General features: G+C 44.2%; 1 long non-coding RNA gene across 1 annotated transcript; it reads left to right on the top strand.

Moving 5' to 3' along the window:
• LOC123653081 lies at positions 1-24,478 on the top strand. The gene is made up of 3 exons (XR_006742712.1): positions 1-11; positions 865-877; positions 24,334-24,478. It is a non-coding gene; the product is annotated as an uncharacterized LOC123653081 (long non-coding RNA).
• The last annotated feature ends 3,344 nt before the right edge of the window (positions 24,479-27,822 follow it).

Below are 27,822 nucleotides of genomic sequence, written 5' to 3'. Positions count from 1 at the left end.
CCTGGCACACAGTGAGTAATTGTTAGGTGTACTGATAATTATTGTCATTGTTATGGAACTTTACAGTTTCAAAGAGTTTCATATAGATATATTATATGTTCATATGATTTTCATAAAGACTCTTGGAGGGGGCAAGTAATTCCATTGTGCAAATCAAAATATTGTGACTCAGAGAAGTAGTGAGAGTCACAGTGCTGATTTCTTTGGGCTCCAACCCCAGGCTGTCTCTGATTCATAAGATAACATCTTAGTTGTGTTGGTAGAGTCTCCTGTTTTGCAAGGTTAGGTTTACGGTTGTAAAAGTGTTTTGCACCCACAGCAGCTATTGGGAGCATCTGTAGGACAGTGGGTGTGTGCCAGGGGCACCAGTGTCCTCGGAGGCTGGCTGGTGAGATTGCTGTGTGCTGTGAGGGGAGGAAGTGTGGGGACATCACCTTCTCCCCTTTCACTCTGGCCCTATGTCCTAGCCCAGTGGTTGGCAAACTCATTAGTCAACAGAGCCAAATATCAATAGTACAACAATTGAAATTTCTTTCGAGAGCCGAAAACCAACTTCTGTGCATAGGCCATGAAGTTTCAATTGCATTGTATGTGGGTGCTCGCACATGGTATTTTGTGGAAGAGCCACACTCAAGGGGCCAAAGAGCCACATGTGGCTCATGAGCCGCATTTGCCGACCACTGTCCTAGGCCACCTTTCCCTATTGGGATCATGATGTTGGCAGAAAAGCAGAACCAGGAAGCAAGGGGCCAGGGAAAGTGGGGGGTCTGGAATACAAACTCCAAACTAGACATTCTACACTGAGAACTCAATGTCTGGAGTCTGGATCCAGCACTTCCTTCACTGGGCTGAGCTCCAGCCCAGGTAGGTGATCAAAGTGTGCATGGGGTACTGGGCCAAAGTTGCCTAAAGACGTGGCTTCTTTTAAAGAGACAGCAATGTTTGAGGCAGCGCAAGCCTCTGAGTGACGTGGGGACCTGGGGAGTCCTAGGGGCTGAGGGGTGAGCACAAGCCATCTCCCCTTTCCACCCAAGGGAGTCAGGTCCATGGAGGAGGCTGGGCTTGGGGGTGCAGCTGGGGTCGGGGGGGGGGGGGGAGGGGAGCTGAAGAAGGTGAAGAGACAAATTTAATCATCTGTGATATTATTTTCAAAACATTATCAACTATATTATTGGCCATAAATTTTCACCTGAAATTTAGAGAGTAAATAGGCTTTTATAGTGCAGTAAAAAGCATATTAGCTGGTTCTGGGGTTGTCTTGCCTGCCATTTACTCCACTGTTTTATCAATATTGCCATAATTTGACACTTGTGAATAGAGGAAGATTGTAAAGTGTTCACAGATCCTGTAAACTATACTAAATAGAGATTAGTATTACTACTAAGTTTAAACCCCAGTAAAAGATAATTACACTGATGGACATGGCTGTAAATCTCCCTTTTATCAAGTGCTCACTCTCGTGCGGGCGGTCTCACCTTATTATTTTACAGCATCATTAATGCTCTGGCAGGATTGGACTTGGTGGATGCTGCTGCCAGCTGAGTGAGGAGACAGTGAGATATGTAAGATATGTAAGATATGTAAGATATGTAAGATATGCAGAAACCCCATGTGGGCTCTCCCAGTTCCCTTCTCCGTCACAGCGTCCAGCTATGACTTGAGTCTGCACACCAAGACTGCCTCCAAGGAAACCAGGGGCTCTGCCCTTCCTGGCCCCAGCTCTGCAGCGGCAGGTCCTGGTCTGTAAAGAATGCCGTTCCTACCGAAACCGGTTTGGCTCAGTGGATAGAGCATCGGTCTGCGGACTGAAAGGTCCCAGGTTCGATTCCTGTCAAGGGCATGCACATGGGCTGCGGGCACATCCTCAGTAGGGGGTGTGCAAGAGGCAGCTGGTTAATGTTTCTCTCTCATCCCTCTCCCTCCCTCTGTCAAAAATCAATAAAATATTAAAAAAGAAAAAAAAAAAAGAAAAAAAAAAGAATGCCGTTCCTGGTGCTCTTGAAAGCAGCGCTTTTATGGAAGCTCCTTGGGGCCTCTGCTTCCTGTCGAGACAGGGTCACCTTCGGCTGAATAATGCCCCTTCTGGGAAAGTAAAACTCTTTACTCTAGGTGGGGGGCAGCTGAAACACAAACATCCTTTTATCGGCACCACACTAGTCGGGGAGACCCCTGGATGGAGCCTGTATCGAAGTGGCTCAGTCCTAGCAAGGAGGTTCCCTTCACTGCTTTTGACTGTGTGTGTGTGTGTGTGTGTGTGTGTGTGTGTGTGTGTGTGTGTATGGGGGGGGTGCGAGGGGGCGGGTGGGAGGCACAAGGGCAGAGCAGAGTAGTTATTATGGGACAGTGGAGCACAAAGGCCACCATCTCTAAGGATGCGCCTCTGGAGCTGCCATGCTAAGGAATAAATCGTGGGGAGCCCTCATTCCCACCTCTCCCTTCCCACTCATCCACCAGCTGATCTGAGCCTTTGCCAACAGCAAAACCAAAGCACCGAGGCCTGGCTCAAGCTTGTGGGCCTGGGGTCCTCTCTGGTCAGGGGCGCAGCTCCCCAACACCAAGTGTGAGTGCCTGCCAAAAGCTGCTTCATCCACCATCTGGTCTCTGCTCTCCAGGGCCGCTGGGACGAAGTGACATCTGCTACCTGCCACCAATCCATTTCCCTCTGTGGCTGTGCTGCCAGCCGGAAGCAGGGGCCATTGTCAGCTGGAGTAGGCAGCAATAGGTCTGGGCTTGTGTCTGGCCTTTCGCTGGCCTGAGTCAGGTCTGGCTGCCACCTTGGGCCTCCAGAGTGTTAGTCTTCCTGGACCCCCCAGAGGCCGCATCTGGCCTAAACAAGGAACTTACTTAGATGTTTTCAATGCCCTTGATCGGCACCCCATTATTTATGAAACAGAGAGCCTGAGGCCAATGTCCTTCTCATTACCTGCTCCTGACCTTGGCAGTGAACCTAAAATCACTGCTTGTGGGTAACTGGGATCAAGGCCTTTTGACTGGCCTGTTTGACAAGTCCAAGTTCTCAAGCCACCGGGTGAGCCTTGCTCTTTGGCTGGCCTTGACTGTCGAAACTGGAACCTGGAGAACAAGGAAACAGTCCCACCGAAGAGTCATCTGGGAGAGACTGGATTTGGCCACATCAGATAAACACATTTCCCCCCTCTTTTTATTGCCTACGGCTAAGTGATATGGACCCTGGTTGGAATTAGCCGGCTGAAAGTCCAAGAGATAAGCAACTTCTCCTAGAATGAGAGATCAGCAGACCCAGCCGCGGGCTTGGTCAGGAGGCCTCTTCACCTTTTGAACTTGGGGCCTGACTCCCTTTGCTGTTTCAGTCCCCAGCAGCAGAGGGCCTGGGCAGAGGGAGCGGAGACTGGGCCTGGGCTGAGAGAAGACCCGTCACCTAAGCTCTACCTCCACTTGCGCTCGCTGGTGCCGTGTGTGATTGCTCTTCCTGATTCCAAGATGGACTGGGGCCCTCGAGAGGATGGCAGCAAGATTTAAGGCCCTGTAGTGTGCCAGACCTCAAGGCTCCTGAGCTGGCCGAGGGCCCAAGGTCTGCTCAGAGGGAGCTCAGACCCAATGGAGCTCACGGCAAACTCACCCCTCCTGCCTCTGTTTGGTGCTGCCAGAGGAAAGTGGCCTCCGTCAGAACAAAGTCATTTTCATAGTTAGTGCTCTTGTTAGAAATGCTGCTTCCCGGGGCCCCTGCCTGGGGCTCCGTGCAGGGATGTTTATACACTCAAGTTCTAGGTCTTGATACCCAACCTCGCAGTGTGAAGATTTCACCTTGTCCTGGCGGTGAAAAATCACACTTATCATTATTTGCTGAAAGGCCGATGAAGGCAAAAGAGCTTTTTTCCCGTAATCATGCAAGTGATTGTAGTTCCAAGGGTATGGTCAGGGTCTAACGAGTAAACTACCGCTGTTCTGCTTTGGACATTTGAGCGTTGGCTCTGAAGTAAGCACGCCGCAATGAAGACAGTCATGTAGAAGCAGACACACAAGTGTGAGTGCGTGCTTCACAGAGGTCCTCGATGAGGGAGATGAGCTGGGATCCTGAGGTGGGCCCCCCGCTCAGGCCCAAAGGTGAAAGAATCAGGTGCCATTATCCCGAAAAGTCTGCTCCCAAAACGTTATAATAAAAATTATTTCTCCAGTTCTGAGTCTATTTATTTACCATTTCCTTCCATAAGCGCTTATTAAATGCCTCTGAGGCCAGCACTCTCCTAAGCTCCTGGGGTGTATCAACCCAGTAGTTGGCCTCCCGGAGCTCCAGGACAATGGAGGAGGCAGTCAGGAGGACACGGCGTGCTAAATGTGGTGACACAGCACAGGGCCCACTCCTGCTGTGGGGTGTACTTCCATGTGTATGATTGTGTGTGTGTGTGTGTGTGTGTGTGTGTGTGTGTGTTTGTGTGTGTTTGTGTGTGTGTGCACGCATGAACAGCATGGACACACAGACTTACTTTCCAACCTGGTCAAGCTTCTCAACTCCCAGCCTCCTAACCTGAAAGTTCTCACTTAGGGAAATTATGATCTTTAAGAATTTACATCTGACAAACTTTTTTTCTCTTGCAGGATATTTTTCAGTTAAATGAATATATGCTACATTTGAGATTGTTGTTCCTTAAAAGACTCACCTTAGATCCAAGAGGAGGAGGAAGACAGAAAAGAACAAAGAAAAAAACCCTGACAATAACAAATGAAACCTCAGGCCCTGTAACCCAGGTAAACCTCCAAGAAGATGCTGGCTGGGGCTGGCTGGTGCTTAAGCTAATAAACCCGATTATCTTGAAGAGTAAACACCGTGTTGTTTTGCCAACTATTAGATTTTTACTACTCTCCAATAAAGCAAGTGAGCTCTTCATTTTGAATAATATTCCATTCACTGTTTCCTAAAGATTAGCAATTGAAAGAGATGTCAACAATTTTCACTCTTCAAATTAAGTATAATAGGCTTTTATAGCACAGTATAAAGATATGGAAGGCAAGGGCTGCCATCACCACAGCTCCGTTTCTTTATCTATCAGCACAGCCCCAATCTGACACTTGTCAGCTCGTAAAGAGCCGTAAAGAGCCGCAGACCCCATAAAGCCGGCAGCTTGCATGTTGTGCAGCTCACTCCAGGCACAGGGAGGTGATAATTTAATTAATGAATGTGCTGTGAGCATAAAGGGTTATCTCGTGAGTCCTCTTCTCCTTTGCCTGCTGGTGACCTCAGAGCTGAGTGTTTGCATGTTAGCAGCAGCCTGGGCCTGGGCTCGGTATTTGTGGAAATGTGACATCACTGCTGTTCCCAGGGAAAATGCCAACCATTTATCATAGCTGGTTTCCGAATAGCTTCAGAGGCTATGCCCAATTTCTCCTCAGGTGTTTTATATATGCTTATGTATGTACCTGTGAGTGCGTGTATGCGTGTGTGTTGACTTCTAACTGCAGATCAGCTTCACCTCTGATGTAGCTCATATGGCAAAAGACAGGCGAGGGGCAGGGGCAGAGACCATGGGGGTGGAGGGATGGGTTGGGGCCCCTCTCCCAGCTCTTAGGATGGTGCTTTCATTACCCCCCCCCCCCTCCACACACACACACCTTTGAATTATTGACATTTCTTTGGTCCCGTCCACTCATTTCATAGTCCTGCAGGCTGCACCTGCTGTTCCGAGGCCAAACCCCTCCTATCAGAGGGAAAGCACAGGGAAGGGGACAGACTCCTCGCTCAGCTCAGCATTCCTCGGGCCTTGCTTTGGGGTAACTGAAATCACAGATAAGCACATAGAAGTGTTACCTTAACCCTAAGGCCAACCTCCCTCCTTCAGGGCCCAGGAGGCCACTGAGCCTGCAGGGCCCAGCTCTGGTTCCAGGCTGTAGAGACCACTGGAGGGGGCCACTGTGAGGGCCTCCTGTTCCCCTGCCACACGGCCAGCTCACCGTCTGCTGGAAGGAGCAGGCTCTAGGGCACATGCATGCCCTCTAGCCGAGAGTCACTCCTTGGGAGACAACTGCGGGGAAGATATGGGCCCAACGAATGGCTCATTTCCAGACTCCAGCCCCAGGAGCTTTCCACAACCTTTTGGTCCAAAGCCACTGTCTGTTTTGGAGACCTCAGCACTCACTCAGCAGCTCTGGGCCTCCTGAATACACCTCCCTCTCCTCTCTGTGTTTATGAATTTGACTTCTCTAGGGGCCTTATAGAAGTGAAATCAAACAATTGTCCTTCAGTGTATGGCTAGGACTTCACATAGCATGATATCTTCAAGGTTCATCCATGTTGTGCATATGTCGGAATTTCCTTCCCTTTTAAGGCTGAGTAATATTCCACTTCAAATTAAGTGTAATAGACTTTTATAGCTCAGTATAGATATATACCACATTTGTTTACATAGATATGTATGTAAGTATAATAGGCTTTTATGAATATGTATTACATTTGCTTACTTATCTGTCTAGAGACATTTAAGTTGTTTCCGCTTTTCAGTTATTGTGAATGATGCTGCTATGAAGGTGGGTGTGTAAATATCTGAGTTCCTGCTTTTGATTCTTGTGTGTATCTATCTAAGAAGTGGAATTGCTGGATCATATGGTAATTCTGTTTGAATTGCCATAATATTTTTCATAATCATTGTACCATTTTACATTTCCACCAGAAATATAAGGATTCAAATTTTTCCATATTTAATTTTGTTTGTTTGATAGTAACTGTCCTAATGGGTGTGAGGCCTTTATTTACATTGGGAGTGAGATTTTTATTTACATTGGGGATGGATAATTTAAAAGATTGCTCAGAAGGTGCCAGTGAACACCAAAGTTGAAAACCTATCATTTATTGAGCATGAATTATTCCCCAGGGAGTCCTAAGTACTCATTTACCCCACCCCCCACCCCCCAAATAGCTCAGTGAGGGAGAAATCATTCTGGTTCCTACAGGAGAGAAAACTGAGCTCATGGAAGTGAAGACCACACAGCTAGTAGATGGTGGGGCCAGGATTCAAGTCCAGAACCCTGGGCACTTTGCAGTTTAGCCCTTGAATGAATGTGCCCTTTTAGGGATCCTTCCACTGCAGGAGGAGAAAGTATGAAGGGTTAATACAATATCAAAATTAAGTTGTTAGTTTCATTCTTGAAATATATTTTTTACACCACATTTTTAGTAAGGAGATTTAATAAAGAAGAGCTGTTTAATTCTAAATAATCATGATTCTGTCTTTTAAAAGAATAGTTTAATAGTTACTTTATACTCATTAATTCAAATAAAACTTGAGCCTATGTGTTTTGAAAGAGGCAGAAAACTAGAATGCATTTCATTTACACCTGTACCTACTGAGTGCCTCTAACAGGGCCATGTTTTAGAATGTGAGTATGACAATACTGCCATCTTGTGGGGAATTAAAGCATGGCCATTTATTTATCCATCCATTAGTTGAGAGCCATTTGGGGTTTTTCCTTCACTTTTGGCTATTTTGAATAATGCTGCTATGAACACTGGTATAAAAGTTTTTGTGTGAAGATATGTTTTTGTTTCTTTCACCTAGGAGTGAAATCATTGGGTCAAATAGTAATTCTGTTTATCATTTTGAAGAGCTGTCAGACTATTTTTCAAATGAGCTGCATCATTTTGCCTTCCCACCAACAGTATAAGAGGGTTCAATTTTTCTACACATCACAAACATTTGTTAGTGTGTTTTATAATAATAAATAGAGGCCAGGTGCATGAAATTCATGTATGGGGAGGGGGGTCCCTCAGCTCAGCCCACAGCCTCTCCAATCAGGGACATCCCTTTTACAATCTGGGACTGCTGGCTCCTAACTGCTCACCTGCCTGCCTGCCTGATCACCCCTAACAACCTCTGCTTGTCTGCCTGATCACCCCTAATTTCTCCCTTGCCAGCCTAATTGCCCCTAACTGCTCTCCCCTGTCTGACTGATCTCCCCTAACTACCCTTCCCTGCAGGCCTGGTCGCCCCAAACTGCCCTCCCCTGCTGGCTTGATTGCCCCTAACTGCCTCTGCCTTGGCCCCCACCACCATCCCCATCATGGCTTTGTCCAGCAGGAAGTCAGATGTCCAGAAGATGAATGGTCAACCTGTTTTATTGTAATTAACATAGTACCCTTTTATTAGTATAGATAGATTACATAGGATAGGATTGCTTAAATGGGTTGAGGGGGAAGCCTTTTTCAGCAGGAGGAGATGCTCTTTGCAGACAAAAACACATAATTCCTATATTTGGACTGCTAGCCAGCCATATGCACTATACTGCCAAACTAGTTATTAAAAAATTGAATCACTTTCTTACACCTTACACCAAACAGCTGTTGCCCTTAAAACCCCTCCTCAGCCCCACCTTAGGTTCTGCCTTCAAAGTTCACCCAGATTAGGTTCTGATTGGTCAGTTTTATACCAGTTAGTGTCAAAAGCTCCACCTCCTAGGCAGCCATTGGCTCCTTGCAGCTCACCCAGATTTGGTTCTGATTGGTTGGTTTCTATGCCAGTCAGTGTCAAAAGCTCTACCTCCTAGGCAGCCATTGGCTCTTCTGGCAAATTCAGAATGGCTCCTCTGAGAGCTGCTTTTTTCTCTAGGCCTATCTCCGGGCCTCATCTGCAGCCTCCACAGCAGCTGCTGATCAGGCCCTACCTCTGTCTCTCTCCAGGCCTCACCAGCAGCCGCAGAGGATGCGGGTCAGGCCCTGCCTTTCTCTCTGGGCCTCTCTCTAGGCCTGATCCACCTTGCTGTGATAGGAGCCTGTGGGCCACCAGGGAGGAACTGAGAAGTGCTCCATGTACTTCCTGGGGACCAATCGTCTGTCTGGTTGTTTAGGTCATGACAGCCCTAGGCTATTATTAGTATAGATAATCATTATTATTAGTTTAGCCATCCCAGTTAGGTATGAAATGGTATCTCATTGTATTTTTTAAAATTTGTAAATTCTTTATTTTCTTTATTTATATTTTATTTAATATTTTAATTGTTGGCACTAATGCAGATGTCCTTCACGATGGTGTTGATCTCCATCTCCTTAATGGCTGAGGGTGTTGAGCATCTTTTCATGTGCTTACTGGACATTTGTGTATCTTTTGGAGAAATGTAAAGTTATTTGCCCATTTTAAAATTATGTTATGCATGTACATTGGCTGCAGGTGTGTCCCTGGTGGGGAGTGGGCAGGGGGCAGTTGGTCGATGATTCTCTCTCATCGATGTTTCTAGCTATCTATCCCTCTCCCTTCCTCTCTGTGAAAAATCAATAAAATATATTTTTTAAAAATTGTGTTATGTATTTGTCTTCTTATTATTGAATTGTAAGAATTTCAGAAATATGATTTGCAAACTTTTACCCCCATTCAGTGAGCTGTCACTTCACTTTCTTGATTGTGTCCTTTGAAGTGCAAAAGTGTCTAATTTGATGAAGTTTTTTTGTTTGTTTGTTTTTGTACTTTAGGTCTCACGTCTAATAAAACTTTGCCAAATCCAAAGTATAGAATTTACTCCTATATTTTTCTGAGTTTACAGCTTTATCTTTTTTCTTAAAAAAATGATGTAGGGAATGTCCGATCCAAGGGCTGTGTAAGGCCAGAGAAATCATTTGGTCTGGCCCTACAAAAATATTAGGGGCGAGTTAATTAAAATTTGACCAAATACAGCAGGCTAATTTTTAAATTGTCAATTTTATATGGCCCAAGAATAAATATCAAAATGAACCTTGGCAGAAAAAATGTTCTCCACCCTGATTATTCTAACACCTCCATCATATCAGATAATTATCTTTATTTTTGGGTGATAAGTATATTTAAAATCTAGTCTCTTAGCAACTTTGAAATACATAACATGGTATTATTGACTGTAGTCACAATGCTATGCATTAGATCTCCAGAATTTACTCATCTTCCTTCTGCAAGTAGGTATCCTTTGACCAACATTATCCCAATTCCTTCACCTCAGCCCCTGGTAATGACCATTTTACACTGGTTCTATGAGTACAACTTTTTTAGATCGCACATATAAGTAATATTATACAACATTTGTCTTTTTCTCAGACTTATCTCACTTAGCTTAATACCCTCAAGGTTCAACAATGGCAGAATTTTCTTCTTTTTTATGGATGAATAATATTTAATTACTAGAGGCCTGGTGCAGGAAATTTGTGCACAAGGGGTGTCTGTCCCTCAGCCCAGCCTGCACCCTCTCCAATTTGGGACCCCTCGAGTCATGTCCAACTGCCTCTGACAATCCAGGACTGCTGGCTCCCAACAGCTCACCTGCCTGCCTGCACTATTGACCCTAACTGCCCTCCCTTGCCAGCCTGGTCAACTCTAACTCCCCCTCCCCTGTCGGCCTCGTCACAACTCTAACTCCTCCTCCCCTACCAGCCTGGTCACCCCCAGCTGCCCTCCCCTGTAGGCCTGGTCCCCCCCAACTACCCTCCCCTGTAGGCCTTTTTGCCCCCAACTGCCCTCCCCTGCTTGTCCAGTCACCTCTTACTGCTCTTCCCTGAAGGCCCTCCCTTGCAGGCCTGGTTACTCCCAACTGCCCTCCCCTGCTGGGCAGATCACCCCCCAACCACCCTTCCCTGCCGGCCTAGGTCCCCCCACAATTGTCCTCTTCTGCAGATTTGGTCGCTCCCAACTACCCTCCTCTGCCAGCCTTGTCACCACTAACTGCCCTCCCCTGCAGGCCTGATCACCCCCAACTTCCATCCTTTGCAGGCCTGTCCCTCCCAGCTGCCCTCCCCTGCCTGCCATATTGTGGCAGCCATCTTGTGTCCACATGGGGGCAGCTATCTTTGAACATATGGGGGCAGCCATCTTGTGTGTTGGAGTGATGGTCAATTTGCATATTACTCTTTTATTAGATAGGACATATATTTTTTTATCCATTCATCTGTTGTTGTAGACTAGGATTGTTTCCATATCTTGGCTATCTATTCTAAAAATAGCCTATGTGGTCATCATGCCTTCACGCATCATGCCCTAACGTAGTCACAAGATGGCCACCACAAGATGGCTGTCACAAGATGGCCTCACAAGATGTGTTATAAGATGGTCACACACACAGCAGAGGTGGGCCTGGTAGAGGAGGCGCATTGTGGCAGTGGAGGGCAGTTGGGGGCCATCAGGCTGTCAGGGGAGCAGTTAGGTGTCAGTCAAGCCATCAGGGGAGCAGTTAGGGGGTGATCAGGGTGGCAGGCAAAAGCAATTAGGGGTAATCAGGCAGGCAGGCAGGCTAGCATTTAGGAGCCAGTGATTCTGGATTGTGAGAGTGATGTCTGACTGCCTGTTTGCAGTTTTACTGAATTTGTAAACTGAGGATTTACAAATTTACAAAACCAGATTGGAGAGGGTGCAGGCTGAGCTCTCTAATTGTGAATAATGCTACAGTATCTCTTCAGATCCTGTTTTTGCTTCCTTCGAATATATACTCAGAAGTAGAATTGTTGAATCATTATTTTTTTGTGAGTAGTATAAAATAGGGGTTCAATATCATTTTTCTAGCAGCATTTAATGAAGTGACTACCTTTTTCCCATTGAGTATGCTTGGCTCCATTGTCAAATATTATTTGACCATATATGTGGGGGTTTATTTCTGGGTTCTCTATTTTGTTCCATTGATCTATGTGTCTATTTTTATGTCAGTACCATACTGTTTTGATTACTATAGTTTTCTTGTATAGTTTAAAATCAGGAATTTTGATGCTTCCATCTTTGTTCTTCTTTCTCAAATTTGCTTTGGCTAGTTAAGGTCTTTTGTGTTTCCATACAAATTTTAGAATTGTTTTTATCTATTTTTTATATAAATGCCATTAACACTTTGACTCTATAGATAGTTTTAGTTAATATGGGCATTTGCTAAAATATATGACATATATAACATTAAATATTAATTCTGCCAATCCATGAAAGCAGGATATTTCCTCATTTGTTTGTGTTTTCTTCAATTTCTTTAAGGTCTTAAAGTTTTTATTATACGTATCTATCACTTCCTGATTATAAATTTATTCCTAAGCATTTCATTGTTTTTGATGCTACTGTGAATGCCATTTGTTTTCTTTATTTATTTTTCAGATATTTTATTGTTAGTATATAGAAATGTAACTGATTTCTTTATGCTGATTTTATATTTTGCAGCTTTACTGAATTTTTAAAAATATATATTTTATTGACTTTTTACAGAGAGGAAGAGAGAGGGATAGAGAGTTAGAAACATCAATGAGAGAGAATCATCGATTAGCTGCCTCTTGCACATCCCCTACTGGGGATGTGCCCACAACCAAGGTACATGCCCTTGACCGGCATTGAACCTGGGACCTTTCAGTCCGCAGTCCGACGCTCTATCCACTGAGCCAAACTGGTTTCGGTTGAATTTGTTTATTAGTTCCAACAGTTTTTTGGTTTATTCTTTAGAATTTTCTATGTATAAGATCATTTATGGGCAAATAAAGACAATTTACTTCATCCTTTCCATTTTAGATATCTTTTATTTCATTATCTTGCCTGATTTCTTCAGCTAGGACTTTCCGTACGTATTGAATAAGAAAGGTCAGAGTGGGCATTCTTGTCTTGTTCCTGATCTTAGAGAAAAAACTTTTAAGTTTTCACTACTGAATACAATGCCAACTGCGAGTTTGTCATATATGACTTTCATTATGTTGAGGTACTATCCTTCAATATCCAATTTGTTGAGGGTTTTTATCATGAAAGAATGTTCGCCTTTTTTTTTATATCTATTGAGATGATCATATGATTTTTATCCTCCATTTTTGTTATGATGTACCACATTTATTAATTTGTGGATGCCGCACGGCACCAATCTTGCATCCCAAAGATCAATCCGACTTGTTTCTGGTCTATGATGCTTTTATTTATTTATTTATTTATTTATTTATTTATTTATTTATTTATTTATTTTTACAGAGAGAAAGAGAGAGGGATAGAGAGTTAGAAACATTGATGAGAGAGGATCATCGATCAGCTGCCTTTTGCACACCCCAACTGGGGTTGTGCCTGCAATCAAGGTACATGCCCTTGACTGAATCGAAACTGGGACCCTTCAGTCCGCAGGCTGAGGCTCTATCCACTGAGCCAAACTGGTTTAGGCTATGATGCTTTTAATGTATTGCTGAGTTCCATTTGTTAATATTTTTGCATCTATATTTATCAGGGATATTGGTCTATAATTTTCCTTTCCTATAATGTCCTTTTCTGGCTTTGGTATCAGAATAATGCTGGCTTTGTAAAATGAGTTTGAGAGTATTTCCTTCACTTTCATTTCTTGGGGGAAGAGTTTGAGAAGACTTGACATTAATTCTCCTTTAAATGTTTGGTAGAATTCCCCAGTGAAAAACATCCAGTGCTGAGCTTTCCTATGCTGGAAATTTGATTAATGATTCAATCTCCTTACTCATGATTGGTTTGTTCAGATTTTTTATTTCTTCATGATTCAGTATTGGTAGGTTGTATGTTTCTAGGAATTTATCTATTCTTCTAGGCTATCCAATTGGTTGACATATAATTGTTAATATTGTGTATTTCTGTGGTTTCAGTAAAAATGTCTCCTTTTACATTTATGTATTATTTATTTTCTTCATTTTTTTCTTATTTAGTCCAGTTAAATATATGTCAATTTTGTTTATCTTTTTAAAAAAATCAAATATTAGTTTTTAGTTCTGTTGATCTTTTCTATTATTTCTCTTGTCTCTATTTTATTTATTTCCACTCTGATCTTTATTCCCTTTATTATGCTAACTTTGGGCTCTGTTTGTTTTTCTTTTTCTAGGTGTAAAGTGGAGTTGTTTATTTGAGATCTTTCTTTTTTATAGTGTGAGGTAGAGGCCCGTTTTCTTAATATATGCATTCGTTGTTATATACTTTCCTATAAGAACTGCTTTTGCAGAATCTCATAGGTGTGTTGTGTTCCATTTTTATTTGTTTTGAGACAATTTTTATTTCCCTTTTTCTTTTTTCTTTTCTTCTTCTTCTTCTTCTTCTTCTTCTTCTTCTTCTTCTTCTTCAGAATACTGTTTAGTTTCCACATGTTAATAAATTTTCCAACTTTGCTTTTGTTGTTGACTTCTGGAGGATATGCTGTTGTTCTTGAGAAGAATATGTACTCTGCAGCTTTTGAATGGAGTGGTGTACATATGTCTGTGAGGTTCATTTGATCTGAAATATGGGTTCAAGTCCAATGTTTTCTTATTGATTTTCTATCTTGCTGATCTATCCACTGCTCAAAGTGGGGTCTTAAAGTCCTCTACTGTTATTGTATTACTGTCTATTCCTCTCTTCAGATCTGTTATTATCTGTTTAATATATTTATGTAATCCAATTCTGGGTGCATATGTTATTTACAATTTTTATATCTTCTGATGACTTGACACTTTATCATTATCTAGTGACCATTTTTGTGTCTGGTTACTGTTTTTGGCTTAAAGTCTATTTTGTCTGATATAAGTATAGCTACCCCCACTTTTTTTGGTTTCCACTGGCGTGGAATATTTTTTTTATCTCTTCCTTAACTTTGAACATGTGTTGTGCCTTTAAAGCTAAAGTGAATCTGTTAAAGGCAGAATATTGAATATATATATATATATATATATATATATATATATATATATATATATATATTCATCTTGCCATTCTGTGCCTTTTGATTTAATTTAATATATTTATATTTATAGTAATTGTTGATAGGTAAGGACTTGCTAATGCCATCTTATTAACTGCTTTCTGCCTGTTTTGCAGCTCTATTGTTCATTCCTCCCCTCCATCCTCCCTTCTGCCTACCTTCACAAACTGGTGATTTTCCCTGGTGATAAACTCTGACTTCCTTCTCTTTATTTTTTGTTAATCTTCTATATATTTTTGCTTTGTAATTGCTAAAAGGTTTACATAAAGATCTCATAGATATAACAGTTTACTTTATGCTGATAGTAACTAAACTTTGATCACATACAAAAACTTTACCTTTTTTCTTTCTTTTATATTTTGATGTCACCATTTACTTCTTTTTATATTGTGCATTTGTTAACAAATTATAGTAGCTACAGTTATTTTTCAATAAATTATAGTAGCTAATTTTTCATATACCTTTCCTTTAAACTTTATGCTGAAGTGGTTAGCATACCATAATAAAACAGAATTAGAGTTTTGTAAATCTGACTGTATATTTACTTTTACCAGTGCGTTGTATATCTTCATGTTACTAATTTGAATCTTTTCTTCACTTTAACTTGAAGAACTCTTTTCAACATTTCTTGCAAGGCAGGTCTAGTGATATGGAATGCCCTCAGCTGTTGTTTGTCTGGGAAAGTCTTTATTTCCTTTTCATTTATGAAAAACATAAAACTTTGCCAGATACAAAGACTCTCCCACTTTGAACATATAATTCCACTCTCTTTTGGCTTATCCTAGTAATTTCCCATTAATCTCTGCCTCTTTCCTAGTCTGGGAAGCTGAGCTGAACAACTAGAGGTAATATCTTTTGTCTTGCTTTTGGGTCCCATTGCCCTGGACCCCCTCTGGCCCTTTTCAGATTCCTACACACCTTCCAAGCAGATGACACCCCAAAATTAAAAGATACAGAGAAAATGCGAGGAAGGATTGGGCAGTGAGCACAAAATCCTTCAACAACCAAATGTCCTAAACCTAGTCTACCTCTCCACCCAGTCATCTTGGCCAAGACATCCTTCTTTGTTTCACTATTACTCCACATTATTATCTTTTATTATTAAAGGTCTCACCTGGAATGGTGACATCTAGGGACCTGGGGATAGGGTTTTCTCTGGCGCCATCTAAAGTGGTGACAGGAAGTGCGTGCTCAGAGGAATGAGAGAGGTAGGAGGAGACCCAAGAGTGTGGTGTCAAAAAGGAAGAGCTTAAGGGTGTAGGAAGAGTCTACAGCACCAATTCAGAGAGGAGTCAAGAAAAATAAGGACTGAAAGGTGGGAATTTGGGAATGTAAGGCCTTTGTTTATGAACATAGCTCTAATTCTCACAGAGCTGGGAGTGGCATAAAGATAGCAGTAGGTTAAGGAGTGAATGGGAATTGAGGAAAAGGAGAAGCGCTCTTATATTCAATAAAGTAGTGAAGTGCAAGGCCATTTGATGATAATGGAATGTGGAACTCCGAAGATCAATCCTTGAACATGCCTTAAACAGATTCATTTTCACTTAAGGCTCAGCAGCTGAATAGAAAACAGTTACCACATGTCACCACTAGAGGCTATCCCAAAGCTACTTATTCTATTTTATTTTTGTTAATTCTCACCAGAGGATATTTTTCCCATTGATTTTAGAGAGTGGGAAAGACAGAGGGGTAAGAAAGGAGGGGAGCAGAAAGAGAAAAACATTGATTTGAGAGAGACGCATCAATTGGTTGCCTCCTGCATATGCCCCGATGAGGACCAGGGCCAGGGATCAAACCTGCAGCCCAGGTAGGTGCCCTTGACTGGGAAATTGAGCCTGAAATCCTTCAGGGAAAGGGCCCAAGCTCTAACCACTTCACCACACTGGCTAGGGAAGTGACTTAATGTGGCCCGTACCCTGTTGGGAGTAGGGAACAGAGGTTTTGAGGTCTTTGTCTAGAAAAGTAAATATATAACAAAATATAACTTACCATTCTAATCCAGTTAATGCACATTCCAAAAGTTTATAACTCTGTGGTTTAATTTGAATTCCTTAACTGCTAATATTCTTGCCATCCTCTGCCCTTCAGTTAAAAGATTGGGAAATGGATTGACATATAATTATTAATGACCAATAATTAATGATCACATGCTAGGTACTGGGATAAGGATTTTTTATTCATTACCTTTAATTCTCACAACAACACTGTAAGGGGAATCTGTTATGTTCTTTATGCTTTGTTATTCCTAGACATAATTTTTTAATGAAAAATTGTAAATAAACAGAAAGTGAGGTGGAGAATCTAATGAACACCCTCAGGAGCATCACCTAGATTCAAGAGTTGTTAATATTTTGCCATATTTGCTTTATCTACTTGTTCTTGGCTGAAGTATTTTAAAGTATGGTCATTACTCACCCCTAAATACTTCAGTAGGTATCTCTAAAAATTAAGAAAATTTTCCATGTGATCACACCATTATTATAACAAACAAAATGAACTATAATTCACTAATATCATCCAATTCATATTCATATTTTGTAGTTGCTTTTTATGCTTGGTTTGTTCTGACCAGGATGCAAAAAGACCACTCTTTGCTATATCTCTGAGGTCTCTTCTAAGAGCAATTCTCACACTTCTCCTCCTTCCACCTTTTAAAAATGACATTAACATTTCAAAGAAACTGCCAGCCCCACCCTATGTGTGAATTTGGCTGTCTGTCCTTGTAGCCACCTGGCCCCCTTGGTTCTGGCCTCTCTCTGAGACTTACCTTCAATTCTGAGAATTCTCTGATACCTTTCAATGCATTTCTAGCCAGAGTGGATTTTGTTGTTTGCAACCATAAACTACCCTGTTTCCCCGAAAATAAGACAGTGTCTTATATTAATTATTGCTCCCAAAGATGTGCTAGGTCTTATTTTCAGGGGATGTCTTATTTTTCCATGAAGAAGAATACGGTACACATTTATTGTTAAATGAAAATAAAGGAAATTTATTACCTGTATACGGTACGGTAGTACAGTAGTTGTCAACACAAACCAGACAAACTGAATCCTATAGTATCAAGAATTTACTCATTTATTCAGTGACAATCATGTCATCATCTTCTGGAACATCATCATAACAATCCAATTCCTGAATTTCCTGGTGAATTTCTTGTGACTCCATTTCTTTCAGAATCAGTGGACCAAATCTCTCATGTTTAGCCTGGGGGGGTGGGGAGGGGGCTTCTTTTCGGGGGAATGCCTTATATTTCACTCAGAAGGAAACCTATAAGTAGGTCTTATTTTCGGAGGATATCTTATTTTCAGGGAAACACGGTATGACTGATACAGAGGCCACGCCCTTGAGGACTGAAGGAGGCCAGGTGGCTGCCTCGTTTCTTGCGGAGACTCAACTGAGAAATGTGTTTTGGTCACAAACCCAGAGTGATTCAGATTTCTGCCTGGGGAATGTTATAAGAAGGGAATGCTGAACATGGCCCAGGATACTCAATTGTGTGCCATTTTTCTGGAAAAGTAAAATAATAATTTAGGTCCTTTGAAAGGTTTGTAAGGACTCATTAAGAAGAGAACAACGAGAAACAAATTAGGGCGAGCACAATGCACGGGATGTGGTGGAACAAGGTGGAGGCTGTGCCTGCACCTGGGCCCACGTCACTGGCCCGGGGGCTGGGGCTGTGGGCCTGGGCCGTGGCCTCAGCAGCCGTGGAGGAGGGGCGGAGACTCTCCTTGTCAGGGCCTCCCCTCTCTGGGGCCTTCTCTCATGTCTTTGTGGAGATCAGTGTTCAGGGGCAGCCAGGTTCAGAAAGGTCCTCCAGTTAGGACCCTGGATTGGCTCCTGACCCTGCCATGACTCTCAGCTGCACTGCACAGGCCTAGTGACCCCGTACAGAGTGCTACACTCAGTCCCTTTCCTGGAGGACCAAGGATAGTAGGAGTCTGTGCTGTTCCTCTCAAGCCTTTATCCTGCCTTTCCACCCTGGCTGGGGTTCTAGGAGGCAGGACCAAGTCCTTCACTTCTTTGTACGCGTGCGCAAAGGAGAATTCAATAATGTTCTTAGCATTGGTGGACTTGGCTGGTCTCCTCTTTGCTAGAGCTCTTACTCCCCCATCGCCATGTTGCTGGGCAGGTGGATTTAGGTGGAAAAGTACACGTGAAGTCAGCATGTTGCTTTCAGCCTGAAGCTCTGTGGTTGGGATGAGAGGGAGAGGAGGACTTTGCAGGTAGGTGGGCAAGTCTCATCTTTTTCCTTTTAGAGAGCCAGTTCCTGGATTTTGCCCTGACATACATATCAGCTGCTGTCCACTTGATGGTCTGTTGATGATGGACTTGGAGGATTCTGGTGCAAATTTTCAACTGTGTCTAGAATCTCTTTGCCCCATGCACTTCAGGTTGCTATTTGAAGCAGGATGTATGGCCACAACCACAAGTGCTGGCAAAGACGCAGACAAACGGGGCCACTCATGCATTACGATGGCACAGTCCCCCTGGGAAACAGCTTGGCAGTTTGTCTTAAGACTTAAAAGGGACTCGGAGAATATACAACCTGGGTGAATCTCAAGGGAATTATTCTCAGTGAAAATGATGAATCGTGTATTATTCATCTTTGTGGTGATGTGATGAGAACGCCACTGTTTCTCACCCCCACTCCACTCTAACCCCAGCCTAATCATGAGAAAAACCAGACAAGTTCCAACAGAGGAACACCTTACAAAATATTGACTGATACTCCAAAACTCCAAAGGAAACAAGAAAATGTCTGAGAGGAGATTAAGGAGACCTGACAACTAAATATGATGTGGGATCCTGGAACAGAAAAAAGACATTGGGGGAAAACTAGGAAATCTGAGTGAATAATGAACTTTAGTTAATAACAATGTACCAATATTGGTTCATCAGTTATGACAGAGGTACCACACCAATGTAAGAGGTTAATAGGGAAAACTGGGGATATGGGAATTCTCTGTACTATGTCCTCAATTTTTTTTTTTTTTTTTTGTAAATCTAAAGCTGTTCTCAAAAAAGTAAAGTCTGTTAGCAAATAAAAGAAATGAGAGATTTGATATACAGCATTTTGAGCCATTACTGGGAAGCAAATATTATTGGCCCACACTGTCAATGCCTTATGACTTTCATAAGGGTTTCATGGTCAAAGCCCTCCTGACGGGGCTACGTTGTTATTAGTTGCTTTTCACTGACTGAGGCCCTGAAACTCAGCGAGGTCCATTCCCTAGGGCCCCACCAAGAAGCGCTGAACGGGGATGTGTTTTCAGGCCTTCTGACCCTGATCCTGTGACGCCACCCGAGGACCTTTGAGAAGATGGTGGTGCGACCAGTTAACCGGATGCTCCGTTAACCAGAGCTCCCCTTCCTCACCCATCACAACTCTGTTCTCCCCATAGGGCTCACATCGTTCCCTGAACCTTACCTAGGAGGTTCTATTTTCCACAGCCACCCAGGAACGGCAGGGATTTTTGTTTGCTCCCTGTGAGGGATGGAGAGACTGAGACTCGGAGAGGTGACGGAACCTGTTCAAGGTCACGCAGCTAGTGGTGGGGTCAGGATTCAAGTGCAAAGCTTGCCCTCCTCCCACTGCATCATGCTTCTCCTTGAGTGACCAGCATGGCCACACTGAGGAATCTCACACAGTCACAGATACAGCCATGATGCTTTGGTCTTTTTCCGACTGTTCTTTGCTTGTGGGAGCAAGTGGTGAGGAAGAAGGCAGTTTCATCTAGTGAGGACGTTCTTTGGCTAATTTCCATACAGGGGATGAATCATGGGGATTGGTCTCTGCATTCACAGGACAGACACATGGTAGAATCCGCCCTACACACCAAGCTGGCAAAACATTGCGTATCAATCCCACCATGCCCGTGCCTGCTCCCACGGCAGCCATGATGAATCAGACCCGCTGGGCTCCGGCAGCCACCGCTGAGCCTGGGGCTGACCTGAGGCGAAAGCACTCTACCCTCCGGCGCCGGGCACGGCCACAGCTGCGGGATTTGGAAAGCAGAGATGCGCACAGGCTGGTTACTGCGGGCAGCGAATGCTGCAGCCACAGCACAGTGCCCTCTGCAGTCTTCCGGGAGGATATGTGGCCACACCACATTGCTCTGGGGCAGGACGAACAGTGCGGAGCTGCTGAGTGCCGGAGTGGCAGTGTCATGCTGTCCCTGTGACAGGAATGAAAAGGTGAAGCCACAGGACAGGATGCCAGGGGCTCTGTAGGCAGGCCACCCATGGGGAACGACTCGGGTTGATCCTCGGGAGGATCCCGGCAGTCGCAAGAAGTGACAGCGGCAAGATGAGACTTTGCATTCTGTTCCAGATTGTGATCCAATACTTGTGACAGCGATGGCAACAAGAACAAGAGAAAGCAATGGCCATGGGCTTAGCAACAAGGGGAAACTTACCTTGTGATCCTGGGCGCCTGATGACTGTATCAGGCCCTGGATCAATAACAAAGAGTTAATCACAGCTGATCCTATCCTTCTGAAATAGGAAGCCAAATTGCCCGAGACTAGTATTTACGGGAATTTTCCAACTTTGATGAAAACTTAAAAAGTCACTACATCAAAATACTTTTACGTAGCTCACAATCTGTGCATTAGCTTAACTTACATTTAGTAACATTTTGGTTTTCCTTTATTGCCATGTTTCCCTTCGACAGTGAGAAAGCCTTGGCCGGAATCCCAGCCCCGCTTCCTGTCAGCGTGCCCTGGGACAAGTCCCCTGGCCTCTCCCAGCGTGTTTCCTTGTCTGAAAAACAGGGGCGAAACTATAGCAGCCTCATTAGTGAATTAATAAAAGCACTTTAGTAGCTTTATAAATACTAGCGATTACTCCTACAGTCAATGGGCAAATGCACAGCCCTCCCCATTCCTAGGTGTGAGCTGTGGAAACGGCACAGGCCTTCGCCACGGAGCCAGGCGGGAGACCATGCGCGGGAGGCGCGGGAGCCGCTCTCCTCCGGAGGCAGCGGAGGGCTCGGCTTGGCCTGTGCTCCCTTCTTATCGGCTCTGAATGCTCCGAGGAGACCAGCAGCCCAGGGCCTTTCACTGTAACGTGGTAGAGAAAGCAGTGTCCAGACCACCGGGGGAAAATGCAGGCGCCCGCCTCGCTGCCCCCGACAACTAACTGCCAGGAGCCAGTGCTTGCAGGGAAATGAACAGTGAGGAGCCATCAAGACCTTGGGCAGTTATGCTTTTAGAAGTGAATTTTGATTTAATGAGCAGATATGCGTTAATATTTGGATTTTATTTCTGGATACAGAATTGAACATAGAGTAGTATTTGATAGCATGGGCGCTAATAACTCATTTTTACCTATGGAAACACACAAACACACACACACACACACACACCACGTGCATAATTAAGACAATTTCCAAATCATTTTGCTGCCTCTGTTTGTGAGAGACCTCTTCCTGGGCACCGCCCGGCAGTCACGGATCCCACTTTCACGCTGTGACAGGATCACCCAAACCTACAGGCCACCGGAAGCCGGAGGGACGGCTGCGTGCGTTTTGCTGCGCAGGCTGCAGGCCGAGCCAGGGTCTGGCGCATTTAGCTGTTGCCTACCATCGCCACCTGCTGGTCAGCTCTGTGTGGGGCCCAGGCCCTAGAGCGCCCCAAGGAAATCACAGGGGCAGCCAGCACCTCTCTCTCCTCCTCACTGTTCTGGTCCAAGCCGGCAGAGCCACATCTCCTGACAGGGAGTCTCTGTCCGCAGCCCTCACCGTGGCCCAGCGCACGGGAGACCGTAATAGCTACGTCCACGCCAGGGACCTCGGCAGAGAAGGGAAAGGCCAGGAGGGGAGCTGAGAGCAAACGCAGATTCCAGAAGAATCAGTCTCTTTCTGCAGTGCTTCCCCTCCCGCACTGTTGCTGCAGCCGGCAAGCTCAGAAGCAGTGTGGAGTTCAACCTGTTTCTGCGCCGCCGCATCCAGCCTGGGGAGCAGCAGAGGAAATCCAGGCCCAGCGGGGGCGCTGAGGCAGCTCACAGCATCGTCAGGCCCGGGGGGCCCTCTCCCTGCGGCGCCCACTGTGCCCTGCCGGGAGCACACTCTGAAACGCAGTCCGCTCTACAAAGCACCAGGCTGGTGCCCTGGGCTCCGGGTAGACAGAAAATGATGCCAGCCATTCCTTCGTGTGGCATAGAGCCCAAGGCAGGAGGGACAGCTGGGCTCTAAGAAGAACTGGCCAAAGACCTGCCCTTCGAACGTGGGCCCAGGGCTCCCTCTGTGCCCCTGGTGACTGCAGCGAGGCCCAGGCTGGCCACAGAGCACCGGCAGGCCCTGGGCATCGTCCTCCCACCTGGCAGGCGGTCCCAGCTCGCTACAGATGCTCACTGGACAGCGCGGGGTTTGTGCCACTTGAGCGGTAACATGGAAATTGCTTGAATGCGTGCCATTAAGTATGTGCACGCTCCAGTCCTCTTGGAGATGTAATTTTCTCCTGTATAAGCCAGCAAATGAACTTGGCACACTAAATGAAAAACTCTTATTATCCTGTGAGGTCACGCCCTGAATTTGGGAGGACAATTCCCAGCTGCTGATGTGACAACCTCAGATTTTTTTTTTTCTTTTTGCCTCAGACATTTTTGAAAACTTTCTTTCTTGGGGCACTGACTCAGGGCCCCAAACTGAGTAAAAGCATCTCCAGCTGAGCCCTTTCCCTCCCCCAAGCGTGGAGGCCCGACCTCCATTTACTGTCACGTGTGTGTCCTTAGGGATAAGACAGGACTGATTCCCTCTCAGCATCAAACAGGTCGCCTGGACGTGGCTTAGGAGGAGAAAGCATCCAGGTAGCAAACCTGGTCTTTCATTACAGATAATGAATAATGAGTGTTATTCAGAGTGAAAATGACTGCAATTCTTCACCTGTCAGATGAAAAGGGCACAGGAAAGAGGGGTTTAAAAATAGCGCCTGCACTCAGTGTGTGGTGGGCACAGCTGGCAGCCTGAGAGCATTGTCTGCCGGGAGGGTGGTGAGCCAGCCAGCCTCAGACGTTCAGACGTTGGGAGTGTCCTGGGTTAGGATTGAAGGAGGAGGCGGGGTTTCTCCTGTGACCATGACCTTGGGACAAGGTCTTGCTGCCTGACTTCTCTTTGGAACCTCAGCTTGCAGCCCGTCTTCATTCCCTCATGCGCTGAAGAAAGACACAGAGAGGACTTCCCCACACAGAACCGTGGGAGTCTCTGGATTTCAGCTTCTCAGAGCTCCTTTGGAGACCATTTGTGATGTGAAGGGGCTGGAGGAAGCGGATGGAGGCAGCCTCATGGAAGAGCACAGGGGTCAGATGACCAGAACTGACCATTGTACCGATTACTCCCTGCACTGCCCTGGTGGGACCCTGGCTCCGGAGTCTCCTCTCTCTGTGTCTTCTGCTTCCCTACAGGGCTTAAATGACACAGTGTACACACGCCACCTGTGTGGGGAGCTTGCTGAGTACTTCTTCCCCTTCTATTTCGCCTCTGGCTGCAGCCATCCACCTCAGCCAATGTCCTTCCAGCCCATCTCTCTGCATGTGGGCTCCGTGTTTGCTTCCATCCTCATGTCTCTCTGCCTTAGACAAAGCCAGCGCACGAGGACAGTGACTATTTCTCTTATTCGCCACCGTTAGTCAATGACCGGAATGGTACCCAGGGCCTAGTAATTGCTCACTATTTATTGAGTGATCTGATCTTTCCTAATAATTATTGGTTTTGTGAAAACAAAGATACTAATTAAAACAATGCAAAGTGGCCGAAACTGGTTTGGCTCAGTGGTAGAGCGTCCATCTGCGGACTGAAAGGTCCCAGGTTCGATTCTGGTCAGGGCATGTTCGTTGGTTGCGGACACATCCCCAGTAGGGGGTGTGCAAGAGGCAGCTGGTCGATGTTTCTCTCTCATCGACGTTTCTAGCTCTCTATCTCTCTCCCTTCCTCTCTGTAAAAAATCATTAAAATATTTTTAAAACACACACACACACACACACACACACACAAACAAACAAAACAAAAACAACCCAATGCAAAGTGGATTCAAATCAATGCTTAGGTTACTGGTTGGCAGCTATAATAAAATTATATAATAAAAATTTCTACATTAGCCCTTTCACTAAGCATCCTGCTCTCTACCCTGATTGACATCTGTCCACCCAACCAATGCCAACTTTAGGGGGACTCACCTTTCTCACGAGGGGCCTCACCTTTCTCACGAGGGGCCTCGCCTTTGAAACTGACCTTGAGCTGCACAGGGAGAATTGAGGCGGTCCAGAGAAAACCAGACCCCGAACTGCTGACCCTGAGACCTTCTGAGAGGTCTTCCCTTCCTTCCCAGATTCTGCTTTCACAGAGGAAAAGACTAATCATCCTGAGTCGCACAAATCACTCTATGGACAACATACTTGCTTATTGTGATAGATTAGAACTTTTAACAATTCTGGAGAGGGTGTTCATGGCTAGATCCCAAATGCTCAGCTCAGAGTGAGACCCTGAGCAGAACCAAGAATGTTTTTCAAAGAGACCCCGACCCTGGTTCCTGAGAGCCTCTGCTTCTTTCTACCTAGAGGCTGTGCACCTGGACCACCAGTGCTTCATGAATTGTTCACCTCAGAGCCGCCTTGCCAGCCATCTGAGGGACAGGTAGGTCATAGGTGGGGCTACTCTCCAGTAGGAAGATCACCACCAGGGCTATCTGGCTGAGGGATGGATGGACCAAAGCCCAAGTTCCCAGTCTAAGAAGTGCAAGATGGTTTGCTTCATGGAGGGAAGAGTGAGGGGAGCAAAGGTCTGTGACGGTGAGCTGGCATCGGCAAGTCCAACACAAAAATCAGCACCTCCCGATGGGGTGAGTAACTGTGCCTTCTGCAAATTAAACTGCATTTGCACCTCCTGTGTCTCAGTCTTGATATATTAGGGTTCAGGGAAGAACAGCTGATCTCTCCCTCTGCTGTGTGCTAGCCACCACCCCCCAACCCGGGGCTCTCCCAAGTGCAGTTATGAAATGGACACTGGCTCTCACCTGCACTGAGGCTCCCACCTCACTCAGCAGCCTGCCCATTTGGGTTCAGGGCCAGTGAGTTTTCAGAGAAAGCAAGTTCCTCCTGGGAGCCACAAACATTGCCCTGTAACAGACTGTGTCTGAAGAAAGACACAGAGACAGCAACATTTCCATCTTCAATATTGTCCCACCTTGGTGCCAACAGTTCTCTCTTGTCAACCATTGAGGAGAGCCAGAGCATGTCCATTATAAACTGGCACTCCACAGTAACCAGCACCATGCAGGCACAGATGGAAACTAAACAAAAAACAAACAAACAAAAAAACCCACAAAAAACAAAATCAGCCAAACTGATGGAGATGATTAAAAGGTTTTCAAATAGTCTTTCTAAATTTCTTTTAAAAATCAAAGCACAATTCACTTGCTTCCTCCAGTGAAGCCTTTATTGTTTTCTCAACCTGCAACTTGAATTCAGATGAAAGAGACATTGGCGATTGGTGCTCCGTCCTTCCTTAAGGAAACTGATGAAGGAAGGTAATAAATAGATGTATTAAACAAATCTATCAGAGCAGGCATGCTGAGACAAAATGTTAAAATGGCAATAGTCTCCGAAATGAGCTACAGATTCAAAGTCCCAGCTGGATTTTCTTGTAGAAATTGATGAACTGATCCTAAAATTTATATGGGACCATGAACAGCTGAAACAATTAAGAAAGAATTTGGAGGACTTTTATAGCCTGATTTCAAAACTTACTATAAAGCTGTAGTCATCAATATAGCGTTGTACTGGCATAAAAATAGACATATTAATGGAGTAGAGTTAAGAGTCCAGAAATAAGCTCTTACATTTATGGCCCATTTATTTTCAACAAAGCTGTCAGGACAATTTATTGGGAGAATAAATAGTCTTTTCCACAAATAATGCTGAAAAAAATGGATATGCTCATGAAGTTGGACCCTTATTTCACACCGTACATAAAAAACATCTCAGATGATAGACTTAAATGTAAGAGCTAAAATTATAAAGCATTTAGAAGATAGCACAAGACTAAGTCTTAATGAACCTGAGCAAGACAATGGTTTCTTAAATATAACACCAAAAGTACAAGCAATATGAAAAGAGGTAGATAAATTGGAATTAATCAAAATTAAAAACATTTACATCATAAAGTAAGACTGGGAGAAAATATTTGCAAGTCACCTATCTACTAAGGGACTTATATATAGAATATGTAATAAGATTAATTTGTGTCTTTAAATCATATGCCACTTTAAAAAGGCAGAGGATACACAAATGATTTTCAGGGCCTGGTGGGAGAGGGGAGGGAATTGGAGTGACAGCTTAGTGGGTATGAGCCTTCATTTGGGGAGTTATATTAGTGCAAATATACTTAATGCCACCGACTCATAAATTTAAAATGGTGTAGTTATGGAATGTGAATTATATAGCAATAGAAAAGAAAGAAAATAAATTATGTAAGAACTGAAAATATAAAAGCTTCTCTACCTCTTTCCTCTCTCACATCATTAGACTTCTTACCTCATTTCTGATACTTCCCTGATCCTTACTCTTATCAGATTTCAGATCTCTCCAAGAAAGCATGCCTGACTTGAACTGTATTCCCAGAACTGAAATAGCAATCAGATCCCAAACCCATTGATGTGGGATAAGTATATTTTGAGTAGATAAAAAAGCCCTGGTATGTTAATGCAATAGAATATGACTCAACCGTAAAAAAGAAGTAAATCTTACCTTTTGGGAAAGCATGGATAGACCTGGAGTGTATTATATGAAGTGAAATAAGCCAGCCAGAGAAAGACAAATACCATATAAATTCACTTATATGTGGAATCTGATGAACAAAGTAAACTAACAAAGTGGAGAGAACAGACTGACAGTTGTCAGAAGGGAGAGGGGTGGGGTATGAGTGAGAAGGGAGAGGGATTAAACAAAGGTAAAAAGAAAGACTCATGGACACAGAGAACAGCATGGTGCTCACCAAAGGGAGGGTATGGTGGCAGGGGGAGGGAGGAATAAGAGGGTAAAGTAGAGGTAATAGGGATGGAAGGAGACTTGACTTGGGTAGTGAACACACAGTACAATATACAGATGACATATTGTAGAATTGTATACCTGAAACCTATATGTTTTATTAACCAATGTCACCCCAATAAATTCAATGTACAAAAATGATCAACTTCTGAATTACAGTATTTTCTGTGT

This window comes from Pipistrellus kuhlii, unplaced genomic scaffold (genome assembly GCF_014108245.1).
Source record: "Pipistrellus kuhlii isolate mPipKuh1 unplaced genomic scaffold, mPipKuh1.p scaffold_m20_p_3, whole genome shotgun sequence".
NCBI classification, from domain to species: domain Eukaryota; kingdom Metazoa; phylum Chordata; class Mammalia; order Chiroptera; family Vespertilionidae; genus Pipistrellus; species Pipistrellus kuhlii.
The sequence above is the reverse complement of the archived record's forward strand: the minus strand, read 5'-3'. Positions and strand labels throughout refer to the sequence as shown.